Below are 12,837 nucleotides of genomic sequence, written 5' to 3' on the forward strand. Positions count from 1 at the left end.
AGTCGAGTTCTCCTAACGGTACTATGGGCTTACGGTCCGACAGATTAGGATTCCTCTTAATCGTCTTCAAAATCTTCCGGTCGATAGTTCCACTTCGACGATTGGCTTGAGGCTTCCGGGCAATTTCAGCTGTTTAGCTAGCCTAGATGCAGACCACAATGGATTTTCCAAATAACTGTGCACAATTTTTTCCCTTCTTTCGGCTTCCATGTTGATTGTTTACAAATTACAGTCGATTTGCGCAATGTCAAAAAATCATACGTGAAGCTGACAAAATTCCCGACACGTGGGTTCCAAGAACTTCCAAATCCGTCCACCATGGGCGCCACAATATGAGCAAAAGTTTGTTCCAATTCTAAATGAAGCAAGCTTTATTTATACAACCCTGAAATAATATAAATTTTAGCACAAACCAACCAAACCCCTAAATATTCACATTCTGCAACGGCCAGTAATAAGCCGTCATTCCCTTACGCCTGAGACGTCAGAAATAATATAACACCTGTGTTATATTATTTAAGGGTTGCATAAATAGTGCAAACTTTGCGTCTGCTTAGAGGTTTAAGTTGAACTGCTAGGCACGAGATGGCACCGATGAGCCGAAGGCGAAACGCAAAGAAATAGGAACATAATATTTGTAACTTGCAGCTTTTTTTATATTTGTAGATTTTTTTTGCGAATAAACTGCACACATCGGAGAAATTTTATGCATATACATAGGGTTCTGTTTTTTTACGACAGGTATAATCAACTTTCTTGACTCCTATGTTTGCTTTCAATCACTCTTTCATGCCAATTTATATTGACTAGCTTACGAGCAAGGCATGTGTGCCCTAATGGCTACGGCGAAATTGATTTGGGTATGAAATATTTATCCAGTAATCGCCTAATGATTTCCTGTTACCGTCCATCATCCGTCGAGCAAAGTGCAATTAGCTACGATTGTTATAATTTTGTGACTAGAAAAGTGCACGAGAGGAAAGTTCCAGCAATTACTGATTTTGCGATTAACGTCAAAGAACTTCGTGCACAGCTATCGGCAGATGAAGCTACGTCTCGATATCGATTAGTCATTCTCCACGCAGTGGTTGGATTTAGTGAAGTGCACTCGGCTGAAAACATGTATCATGTGCATTGCACAAACCATGGAACATTTATTTTCTGTTGATTCCGAGCTCAGTTTATCCACAGCAAATCAAACTGTTCTAGAAATGGACATGCTATCGTGCGAAGCGAATTTGAATATGTTTCATAGAAATCCGTTTTGCTCAGTCGATAGTTCATTGTATATTCAATTAGTCGTGCTCTTCCAATCAAGTCATATGTAAATCAGATTGGAAACAAGCGTTAATGATAGATTTTATGAAAGTAAAGGAAGCGTGTGACCAAGATTTGTCTGTAGAAATATTACGTTTGGTTCATCTAACTTTCGAAAAACTCAGCTCAAAAACATTTATTCCATGTAATAAAGCTCGAAAGCTAGGTACCACTACAACGAATAGACAATAGAATATCGTGACAATAAGATTAATTTCATTATGCAGGACCCACTGCCATCAATCCCACCCGATCGAGAAATACCGTCAGATTATTAGTTGGATCGAGGTCTGTGTACAATTTCAATTTTTAACATTTTGGGACCCATAGATATTTCGAAATTCATCAACCCGTAACCTCTTCTCATAAATGCGTTTAAAATAGCACCTCCTATGTAGACAATGACAACGCTTACTATGTATTAATTGATTTTCTAGCATAGTTTCCGCTAACCAACTACATGCTTATATAGCCACCGTGTCAATCAAACAAGACAAAAACGTTTTTATAAATTGCCGACCGAGCAGTACAAACAATAACAGAAACAATACAGCCGCAATTCAAAATCACCGGCAGCATCAGTAGTGGTACGATTCTGCCTGAGGCAGTCAGACACTTCAAGAGGCTATAAAGTATAAAAATGCACATTGCGATGGTTTTTATTCCCATTTCCTCGCACCGTTGTGAGGTGGGAACGGAACCACTTTATGATTTATGTTAGTAGATTCTGAAAATGGCGCACAGTTTAGCGTATTTCCTATTGAAGTAGAGTTCGGAAAGTGCACCTGGGAAACCGAATGGCACGTATCCAATTCGATACCGTTCTTGAAAAGCTGACCCGTTAAATGTTTACTTCTATCTTCAAACATGGGAAATCCGAAATATTTCGGAAAGCTAACTATGAACATTAGTATTAATTTACTGTCAAATTAACATTTCTATTACTATGGAACACAAAAGGTAATAATAAAGCGACCTCGCAATAACAATTGATTTAGCAATTCGTTATTCTGCTGCAGTGAACTAAGCCGTCAACAAATTTGTTTTTTTTACTCATTCAAACTTTTGTCGAATAGAGGTTTGACAGCTCATGGGTATTCACATGACTGTTTTATTCATTTTGCGTTTAGTCTTAAACTAAACAGTGCATTAGCAGTTTATGTTGAAGCACTGCCACATTGCGGTTCAACATGGACCACTAATTAGATGTGAAGCTACTGCTATTTGAAACACCCTTATTGTTTGCCCCGAAGCGAATTGGCTTTTCTGACGTGCCGGAAGAACGAAACCAATTGACGGTATTCTGACCGCCAACATACAGTAGCCATTTAGTGGTTTGGTACCACATGGGGCTAGTGGGTAGCGATTTATGTTGAACCGCGAAGTAGCATTAGTGGTGATATAATTTTTTTTGGCGGTTTAATTTTAAATGTTAAGTTGCACTAGTAGTTCAATTTGAACTGTCATGCATGAGCAGTCAAAAGCGGAATGTGAAAAATGTCGTTATTATATAACAAAAGCTGATAGAACAATTACAAGCATTTTGCTTACATTTATGGCACACCCTAGTGAAAGATGAAAAATGAGTCACAATTTTTAAATTAAAAATATTCTTAAGAGAATAAACAGTCAAACAAAAAAAAATAAAATTTCGAGTTACGATGTCAATACATTTTGTTGAATTGATGTTTATTCGAAAATTTTTTGACGTGCCTAATTTTGGATATTTGATAGATATTATACTCAGTGTTGGTGATTGCCGAAAAATTGACAGAAGCTGCTATATTGCTATCTATATTGTATACAACATTTTCAATCCGGTAGAAGATGCTACAAGAACTCGAGTCTCTCAATGCATGAACCGTGAGAGAATTTTGCTACATTTCTTCGCTCCACTTTATACTCTGAGTATTTCACGCCCTTAATAAATACAGTCTTATAATGATCGTTGCTGTGTGGAATTTCCCAAGAGAGAATCGCAAGTTGACAATTATCGCAGAAAATCGAATCGATGATTCGACTTGATGATTCTCATACTAGGTTGCAATATTTCAAAATCCTTGTGTGGAGCATTCACAGACATTTTCATAGACACAACTTATACAAAGGTTATATGCACATAGTTAGAATAAGCGGCAATAGTAAAATGATTCTATCGCAATTATCAACTGCCTGTATAGAATCGGATCGCGAAACGAGAATAAGCGACCGTTTGTTGCTTCAGAGAAGATCGCCACAGCAGCGTGCTAACCTTTGATTTTCAGAAATGTCATCGAGAGAAATTCGCTCTCGCACTGGTGTCAATTCTATGTTAAATGAGCCATGCCGGGTTTTTGTTGTTGCGCTGATATCCGTCTCTCTTTGATGGCACTGATTCAATCGTGTGAAGAGTTGCTAGTGAGCGTTCTTTGATACGATAGAAGCCATCCTTGATTATACTATCTTATAATTCCTTGAATGCCAAATATCGAGATCATGGTAGCGAATTCGGCTGTTACAATGTTGCTGTGTATCGTTATTGCAACTAATCGAAAAGCTAGCAACACGAAAATGATATACGGTTGTAGAAATTTGAGTATTTTGGTCTTTATTTGTTAATTACATCAACTTGAGAAGTCGTTGTATAAATCTCGTCGAGGACTTGTTTTACATTCTGCTGAGTTAATTTTATTATTTATTTTAGTCGCGTGGGCACTAAATTATCATGTGCTTGACTTCTTGGCAACATCTAAAATTCATCCAAAATGGTTCTAATCAACAAGATTTGTAGACGCTTTTAGAGAAAATAATTTTCTAATTTTTAATCTAATTCTTTTCTATTGATACAAAATACTTTCTAGTAAACAAAATTGAGTTAAAGAATTCTGCAGGCTTGTTATTATTTTAATCAAACTAATAAACATTAAATTCAGCTAATATCAAATATAAATAACAATGAATAACAAATTCAAAGTGTATTCATTGGTCAATCTTATACCAACATAGAAAATGGAATACAATTTATACGTAACACAATGAATCCATTCAGTACCATTACACAAGAAGAGGCATTTTGAAAACGGCAGGTAAAAGAAACAACGTAAATCATATTTTAGAAGAAGTATTCTCCTAATGCAGAATTCAAACATGCGCATCTTCTGCAATAGATGTCATAGCTGCATCAACTGAGCTACTATAAAGATCCGGGAAAATTTATTGACAAAGTGATTCAATTAAAAAAAACGATCGTACACTACATACGGTCGATCATATTTTTAATTTTATTCTGACTCTACTGGTTTTATAACGCAATCAAGTGAGAGACATATTTGAAAAATAAGGACCGTTACCGGCTGCTCGGCTACTAATGAAATTGATCTTCAATGTCAACGTCTCTTCCTGAGCAGACAAGATAGGCGGTTTTCAACTGGCTAATAATAATGCTGCGGTCCACCCGTCCCGAAGGTATAAGGTATAAGAAATTATTCCAACCAAAAATTGTTCCACTGATTTCCTGTTTCATGTCGTAAAAGGCCACTAAAACGGGAGTTATCATGACCGAATGACTGCAGGAGCTTAAGTAATGCAGTCGTAATCGGAACATTAGTGGGCCTTGCCCTTAATGAGCTCAAAACATCGTGTCACAGTTAGACTGACTTGTTGAAGGCATGTATGTCCATTTTTCGGTATATTTTCCATGTAACCAGTCACGTCGATCAATGACTTCATATTTTTCATACTATATGAATTCCAGTAGAGGTAAAGCCATTAATAGTAAATTTATTTCTATTTTATTGGCTCTCATACAATTCTTAGTTTTTTACAGTGTTAGTTCATCCCGCTGCCCAGCGTAGTGTGATATCCTACATAAACTTTCTCATATTTCTAGGACACTGATGATTACTAGTTATTGGTTGGTTCTGCAAAGCAAATAGCTCTTGGTAAGGCTTGTTCAGATCAAAAAATGTATCATGCACTTGGGATTTCATCCTCCGTTGAAAATTCGGATGCTGGAAATTGTCAGTCATCAACTGCCTCGGACGACGCTGCTGTAAAACATGATGCACCGAAAAATAAAAATTCCCCGGCCATTCTAGTATTACTGGAAAAGAATGCGCTGATCAATTGGTTAGAGCTGGTGCCGCGAATGAAAGATCCAGCTTTATCACACAATTAATTTGGATTGCCGATCTCAGCTGTTCAAAGCGCGGTAGCTGAATTTTTTCAGTTAAAATAACACTTCATCATAGCGGAACCTTAAGGTATATCAGTAGAATGAGAATGTTCGGTAGTTCGACTGATCTAAACTCGTCAAAAGGTGAAGAATTTACCGAATGAAGTTAAGTGTGCACTGTCCAGAGCTGCTATATGTTAATATCAACTAGCAACTTTGCACGATGAAGATTGGAAAGCTTATGTCACTGGATTGTTGCCAACCAGGCGCTAACAATCATCATATATTGAGCCTATCTGTCATAACATAAATTCTCTTGATATTACACTCACCAGGACGCTCATTGATTGCCGATGCGATTGATATTATCTTCATTTCTCCTGTCACTACTTGATTACGATGTGACTAATTATTAATCAAGCAGCATAAACATTGAATTATATTCATTTACACCAATAAACTCCGAAGTCCGATGACTTTTTGCCAAGAACAATGAACTTTATCAATTTTTGTTTATGTTAGTACTCTCATTGTTTTTTTTTTACTTCAACAGTGACAAGCATAATGAGAGAGAAAACAAAAACGTTGTCTGTCTTTGACTGAGTATACTTCTACTTGGTCATAGAACTATCGAGTATCATAAGTAGTATATTTGACAGACACTAATCGTACCGATTACAATTGACGATGATTTTAGTTAGTCTGTCAAGGTCATTTGACATAACTGACCATTTGCAACTCTATAACTGTCAACTAGTTGGATAAAGCACTGGATTCGATTTTGGGCTGCATCCATATATGTCAGTTATTGGCGAAGCTTGCAAGCTTGCGCTCATACAAAAGCATTTTTAACAGATTAGAGTCTGAAAATGTCAAAATGTCTACTGCATTTATCTAAGCATCATCACAGTATTCTGGTCAGAGCTCTGACTGGACATTGCAAACTTAACTATCACATGGTTACTATTCAGCGTGCAGAGTGTTATTTTCGTGATTTGTGTAAGTGTGATTGCGGTACTTCATAGCGCTTAATATGTAACTGCACCGCATTGACACAACTACGTATCCTGGTTTTTGGTTCTTTATACATGGTTGAGTCTGTGTATGGGGAGTTAAACTTGAAGAATATGCTATCGTTTCTCACCCAATGTTCATCGTTCTTCCCGGAGTGAATGAATCCTTCCTGCATTGACCCTGAATGGTTTTGACTGATTGTTTGACATCCCTTGTGGGGTACCGAATTTATTTCTGTTCATCAATATTGCGAATCGTTAAGAATTCTTCCGGGAGTGCAGAATGGTGTCGCTTTTGTACAATTTCTAAATCCTCTCGTGGACTGGATTAATTAATTATTAATTGTGCATTTTGGCACCTGCAGATCGTTCAGCATCCTTGCGAGGATCTCTTTTTGTTTAGTCCTTTTTGCTCGCCTCGCCCATTTCACAGTTCCTTTCCATGTTCCTTTTATCCTTTCCTTCCCATCAGGAAAATGATGAGAAGTCACGGCAAAGCACAAATCTTCGAATAACCACGGGAAACGAGCACTTGAGCCTATTAATTCTGATTCCTGACATATACACTCTATACGGTCGATCATATTTATATTTTTATTCTGACTCTACTGACTTCACAATGCAATCAGGTGAGAGGCGTATTCGAAAATTAAGCGTCGTTTACTTCTATTTCGTAATCGATAAGTCGTAACACGTACTTACGTAGCCTTTTCGAGCTGCTATTCCAGGTGCAGCTCTGATTCAGTTGTCATTTACCTATATTAACGTACAGTAAACAATGTTCGCAATTTTCTCGCCAGCTATGAAATTCGCGCAGTAATTAGATTTTCGTGTGCAAAGCTAGTGTTGTTGCAAAATTAGTACTGTAATGAGTGAAGCAAAAGTTTGACATTGGAGCCGTGATCTCAATATCAGAATGTTCATGACCAAGAGCGAAGTTGTAGAACCAGTAAGCTAACCGATGAAATTGTGTCTCTGGTGGACTAAAATCTGCGAACTGATCGTGGGATGACAATTAGTACTCTGGCTGATGAGCTTGCTCTCCTTGGTCACACTACTGGTTTCACAATTGTTTCAGAAAAAACATGGGTTGGCAGTGAGTTCCGGTACAGAGGGGTTAAGTAAGCTGATACAGTGAAACAAAAAATGGAATCTAAGTGTGCTCATGAAACCTATTTCATACAATTTTATTATTCTTTTTTCAGAACAAATCATCCCTCGCTTTTCGAATATGTCTCGTATTTACACACTGATAAATAAAAAATAAAGCACTGATAAATAAAAATAAAAGCACTCCCTTAACTGCAAAATGAACAAAACAAACAAACTGGTAACTAGTTCCACCAAAATTCGAGAGAGAAGTATATTATGATGAAACGGATTGCAGATATTGGGGTAAAAATAATCATGGAAGCGTTTCGTGCGGCCAGTGCACGTTATTCTGTTCGATTCTCTAGACTTGTTTTTCATAGGGTAAGCAAGCAAATTGTCGAATGTTCGATTTTGGTGGCCATTTTCAATGGGATCTTATTTTTCAGGAAACTGAACCGTTCAATTACACAATAATACATTTTTCTTTGTTATTATTTTTACTTCTCCGCAATTCTCTGCAAAAAAACATGCTTTGGAGGAGGGACCATAACTCTAACGAAAAATATTTTCTTTTTAATCAACTTGCTTGTTTTTCTGCGATAGTACTACCAACAGATTTATTTGTAGAATTAAAACCCTTAAAAACAGCAACCTTAGCTCACTTTTCTTCTCAATTTTGTATATAACCGCTCAATACGCAACTACTTTAATAGTACTAGATCACATAGCCGATTTTTGTGTTGATGTCAAGAAACAATATCAAATCGAAGGATGTTGATGTTAAGAAACAATATCAAACTTCTGTGGCTACTGGTACTAATTTGAATGCTTGTACAGCATCCGAATAGTACGAAAATTCAATTTCAACTTCATGCATATTGCAAATCATCCAAACCACAGTTCACTACACCAACGTCGAAACCTTACGTACCGACGACTGTTCGTTTGCTGATCAGCTGAAGATACGTTTGTGTGCTCCAAAAACCGGTATACAATCTTCCTGATCAGTATTCACACAAAACAAATCGATAAAACATCTGTCCAGTGACCGCGACCCGCACGATCCCTCGTTCCTAGAGTACCAACGGTCACAGTAAAGAAATGGATGTAAACACAGCCGCAAACATACTGGCAAGAGAAGTGCGCTATCGTCGGGAGCCCTTGGGCCACTTCCCAGATTCCCACTGTGTACAAAATCATTTTTAATAATACAAACTGTAACAGTAAATTTAAAATATACATTTGTCACTCTCCCGGCCGGCTCTGCTTGGCTTACTTTCTTTCCGCTGTGCGCTGATTCCAAAAGGGGCCAACTTTGCTGTAGCTTCCCTCCGTGGGCACGGACTGAGTTATGATCCTTGTGCGCCGGAGTGAAATTTGGTGAAAAATGTTGCCCACTGATTGGATGCAAATTGTCGCTGCACGCTTGCACTTTATTTTTCCAGCGTTTATACTCTTTTCGGTCGCAGTAATTTTTGAGCTTTGTTTGCTTGTCCCACTACCGCATGTATCGCACTTTCACATCAAATGTATCACACAAAAAAGTCCACTCAAATTCACCAGAAGAAAGCAATCACTTCAAATTCATACTTTTTTCCTCTGTTATCTCAAAGGTAAATTCTTTTTCACATCGAAACCAATTTTTCATTCACCACCTGAAATCGTACGCTCGCCAAGACCGCCGAAGAGTATCTCATTGGCCGCGGCAGCGGTCCGTGTAAGGAAAACGAGAAGAAACTATCTTCTTTATTCTGCTATTCATATAAATCTACATTTCCGGCAGTATCAATTTCTCACGTTCGCGCAAACGAAATAAAACGCGAGCAAACAGTTCGGAGCGTGGATCTGAGTGGAGTAGGCAGAAGCTCGAGTGGGAAAAAATAAGCTACGGCTAGGTGGCAACAGCAGAAGTAGCAGACGCTCCCACCAGGCTGGGCTCGGGTGACTCGAGGCGCAAGACGACAAAACTGTCCAAGACAATCTCGGACTTCTCTTTTGGTCTTTGGTCTGGGCGCGCAATATCAAGCGATCCGTAAAGAAATGTGCACTCCTACAAACTGCTGCGGTCTTCAGAACAACGACGGTAGCATCCACCAAACTGTTCGAATCTCACCGTCCCACTAAAAAAAACACCGAAATGCCAGTATCAGTCTGGAGCATAGGTAAGAACTCTGCTTTGCGAAATCGGGTCCCGAACGTCTCGTAATGCTAATTTATATTTTGTTTTCATTAAAACCGACCGTATCTGTTCGACTATTAAGTACGACTGACTTAAGTAGTTGATTTAAACTTAAGTTACCGGAGCAATTTTATATACAAATATCTTTGAAGCGAAGGAACGAGGAAGAAAAGGGAAAAAGTTGAATTATACTTTATGTCTCTCGCAGCTGAAGCGCACTGGATTGGGGTCTCTACAACAGCCCCCAGAGAGTGAGTGCTCTTACGGACCATCATTCACCAACACAACCGAGTGAAAACCATTAGCCGACAGGCGGTTGCCTGGGCGATGAGAGCATCCAATGTTTGAATCGAAGCATAGGATTGGGTTACTCAGCTGTGGCTTCAGTTGCGAATAGGTTTGAGCGTTGGGATGCAGTACAAAATGCGCCTTCGCCGTCAATCTTCATCCGAATGCAAAAACTGCCTTGCAAGTTTTGTTGGCTACTGAAAATAAGTAACCCAAACCAGATTTGAGATTTTTCGAATGGTGGCTCATATTACACCGTGCTACCCTATCTATTTTAACGAAGCTCTGGCACAGAAGGTTTGAGTCGTGCGAATTGTTTCTCCTGTAGTAGCCCCTGCTGATGCAATTTGATGCAGGAAACTTTGGCTAGCAAGGGCGGTATGCACATCATTTTAAAATCGACTTTTGTCTCTTTCATGCTTCCAAACTCTTATCTGTAAACTTTTACGAAAAATAGAAAATTATGTAATTTGTTTTGCTATGACGTAAAACTGGCATGGACCTAAGACCTACCTTTCTCATGAACATTTCACGAGAAAACGTTGCAAGTTTCATATTGGACGTTTTAAATAACTGTTTCCAGAACCGGAATCCGTAGACTGTCGCAGTTGTGGTAAGTTTCAAGGGCCAACAAAAAGCCAGGCCGGTGAGTTTAAGTAGTTTTATAATCTACCATCTGAAATACCCGGTGTTGCTCGGTAATGTTTCGTGAAGGCAAGGTCAAAAAAGGATTCTAGAAACTGTCCTGCTCATCGAAATACTCTGAATGTTGTGAAACACGACAGCCCAATTGAACAATACTCCGTACATGTCCAGATTGCTCACGACCAGTGTCCGATCTCAGATATCACAATAATCATAGTTTTCATGGTGTTCTCGACAAATTGGGTCAGTTTTATATTTGAACTTTTTTGTTAGAAACATTTAAAACACCTTTCTTTCTATAAATACCTTCTTAGTAATTTCCGAGTTTCATATGTATATGTGCTTGTAACGTACTTGAATTATTATGTATATGTGCTCGTAACGTACATCCATACTTCCCTGTCACATTCGATCTACAATACCTTTGGCTTTCATGGCGATAAACAATTGCTACTCCCTCCTCTTTATAAAAATTTTTATGGCATCATTATTTCCACGATCTCGTCAATTCAGATCAATGTTGAGAATTCCCCCTCCCTTTTGTGAATATTTTTGTGAACCTCACTTAGTTGCTAGAAATATGCTGTACTCGTGAAGGAGTACCAATTTTTCTTAAAACCCGATCAATTTTCCCTTACATTTTCCATGTTTGGGGCACTTGCTACACTTCCTCTCCCTCAAAAAAACTATAATCTATTTTGATTTAACTTCCCTTTTGTCAGTGAACTTACTACAGATATCCACCATGATTACCCTAAGTAGTGTAGAAAGTATCTGTGCTTTGGTACATGAGCCAAACTTGGTGGCTATTCGTTTAGTTGTTTCGTAGTTATGCTGAGACTTAAATACACTTGCGTTCATTGGCAGATAAAGATCATTTTCCCTTAGTTCTTTGAAATTCCCCGGCAAAATGGAATCAGATATTTTAAAATTATTTAAAGAAAATTGCGTTGCATACAAATTAACAACAGCAATACTATCTACTACGACCTTGAAATTCTTGCCACTCTCTTGTTTTACAAAAAATGGGAGATGAGCATTTATTTTCAAAAACCCTTCTTGCTTCTAGTTAAAATATCGATTCTTTTCAAATTATATAAATTTCGTCATTGACCCTGTCCGCCCATGTTATGGACACTTGCTACACACTCTCCCCCCTGAAAATTCTCTAATGATCATCTCTGAAGAGCAAGAAGTATCTGTGCCAAATTTGATAGCAATACGTACAGTAGTTTCGGAGTTATGCCGTCACCCATATAATCATATCTAAGGTATAGAAAATGTTTGCATGGTCTTCAAATATTATCGATTCTGGTCAAATTTTAGGAATTATTTCTTGAAACCACCCTACCTCACCTTCTGTCAATGACACTTGCTACGCTTCCTCCCCTATAAAAATACCTTTATGTCTATTTCTGAAGAGCAAGAAATACCTGTGCCAAGTTTTATAGCAATTCGTGCAGTAGTTCCGGAGTTATGCCGTTACAAACATTACACTCCCTTTTTTGGAGGCATTTACTACACCCTCCCCCACGAATATCCTAAGTTGTGCAAAAAGTATCTATGGTATTCAAAAAGTATCGATTCACGTCAAATTAGATAATTTTTTTAATGACCCCCTTTGTTAAGGAAACTTGCTACGCTCCCTCCCCCCATAAAATACGCTTATGACCATCTCTGAAAAGCAAGAAGTACATATGCCAAGTTTGATAGCAATCCGTTAAGTGATTACGGAGTTTTGCATTACAAACATTACACCCCCTTTTTAAAGGTACTTGCTACATCCACCCCCCATATAATCATATCTAATATATGCAAAATATTTCTACGGTCTTCAAAAAGTATCGATTCTCGTCAAATTAGATAAATTTTTTCATTACCCCCTCCTGTTAAGAACACTTACTACGCTCCCTCCCCTATTAAAATACCCTTATGACCTTTTCAGAAGAGCAAGAAGTATCTGTGCCAAGTTTGATGAAAATCCTTCCAGTAGTTTCGGAGTTATGCCGTTTTAAACATTACACCCCCCTTTTTAAAGGAACTTGCTACATCCACCCCCGTATAGTCATATCTAAGTTATGCAAAATGTTTCTATGGTATCTAAAACGTATCGATTCTTGTCAAGTTATATGCATTTTTCCATGACCCTC

The 12,837-nt window shown here is 38.1% G+C and overlaps 1 protein-coding gene and 1 long non-coding RNA gene across 2 annotated transcripts in view; one reads left to right on the plus strand and one right to left on the minus strand.

Annotated features, from left to right (window-relative positions):
- Positions 1-9,849, minus strand: part of LOC131429842 (protein limb expression 1 homolog) — a 107,414-nt gene extending 97,565 nt beyond the window's left edge. The window contains exon 1 of the mRNA XM_058594242.1: positions 8,852-9,849. The gene's annotated coding sequence lies outside the window, so the exon portion shown is untranslated. The remainder of the gene's footprint in view (positions 1-8,851) is intronic.
- On the plus strand, positions 7,249-8,179 carry LOC131429844 (uncharacterized). The gene is made up of 3 exons (XR_009229462.1): positions 7,249-7,604; positions 7,689-7,956; positions 8,022-8,179. It is a non-coding gene; the product is annotated as an uncharacterized LOC131429844 (long non-coding RNA).
- Positions 9,850-12,837: the final 2,988 nt, after the last annotated feature.

This window comes from Malaya genurostris, chromosome 2 (assembly GCF_030247185.1).
Source record: "Malaya genurostris strain Urasoe2022 chromosome 2, Malgen_1.1, whole genome shotgun sequence".
In the NCBI taxonomy this organism is placed as follows: Eukaryota; Metazoa; Arthropoda; class Insecta; order Diptera; family Culicidae; genus Malaya; species Malaya genurostris.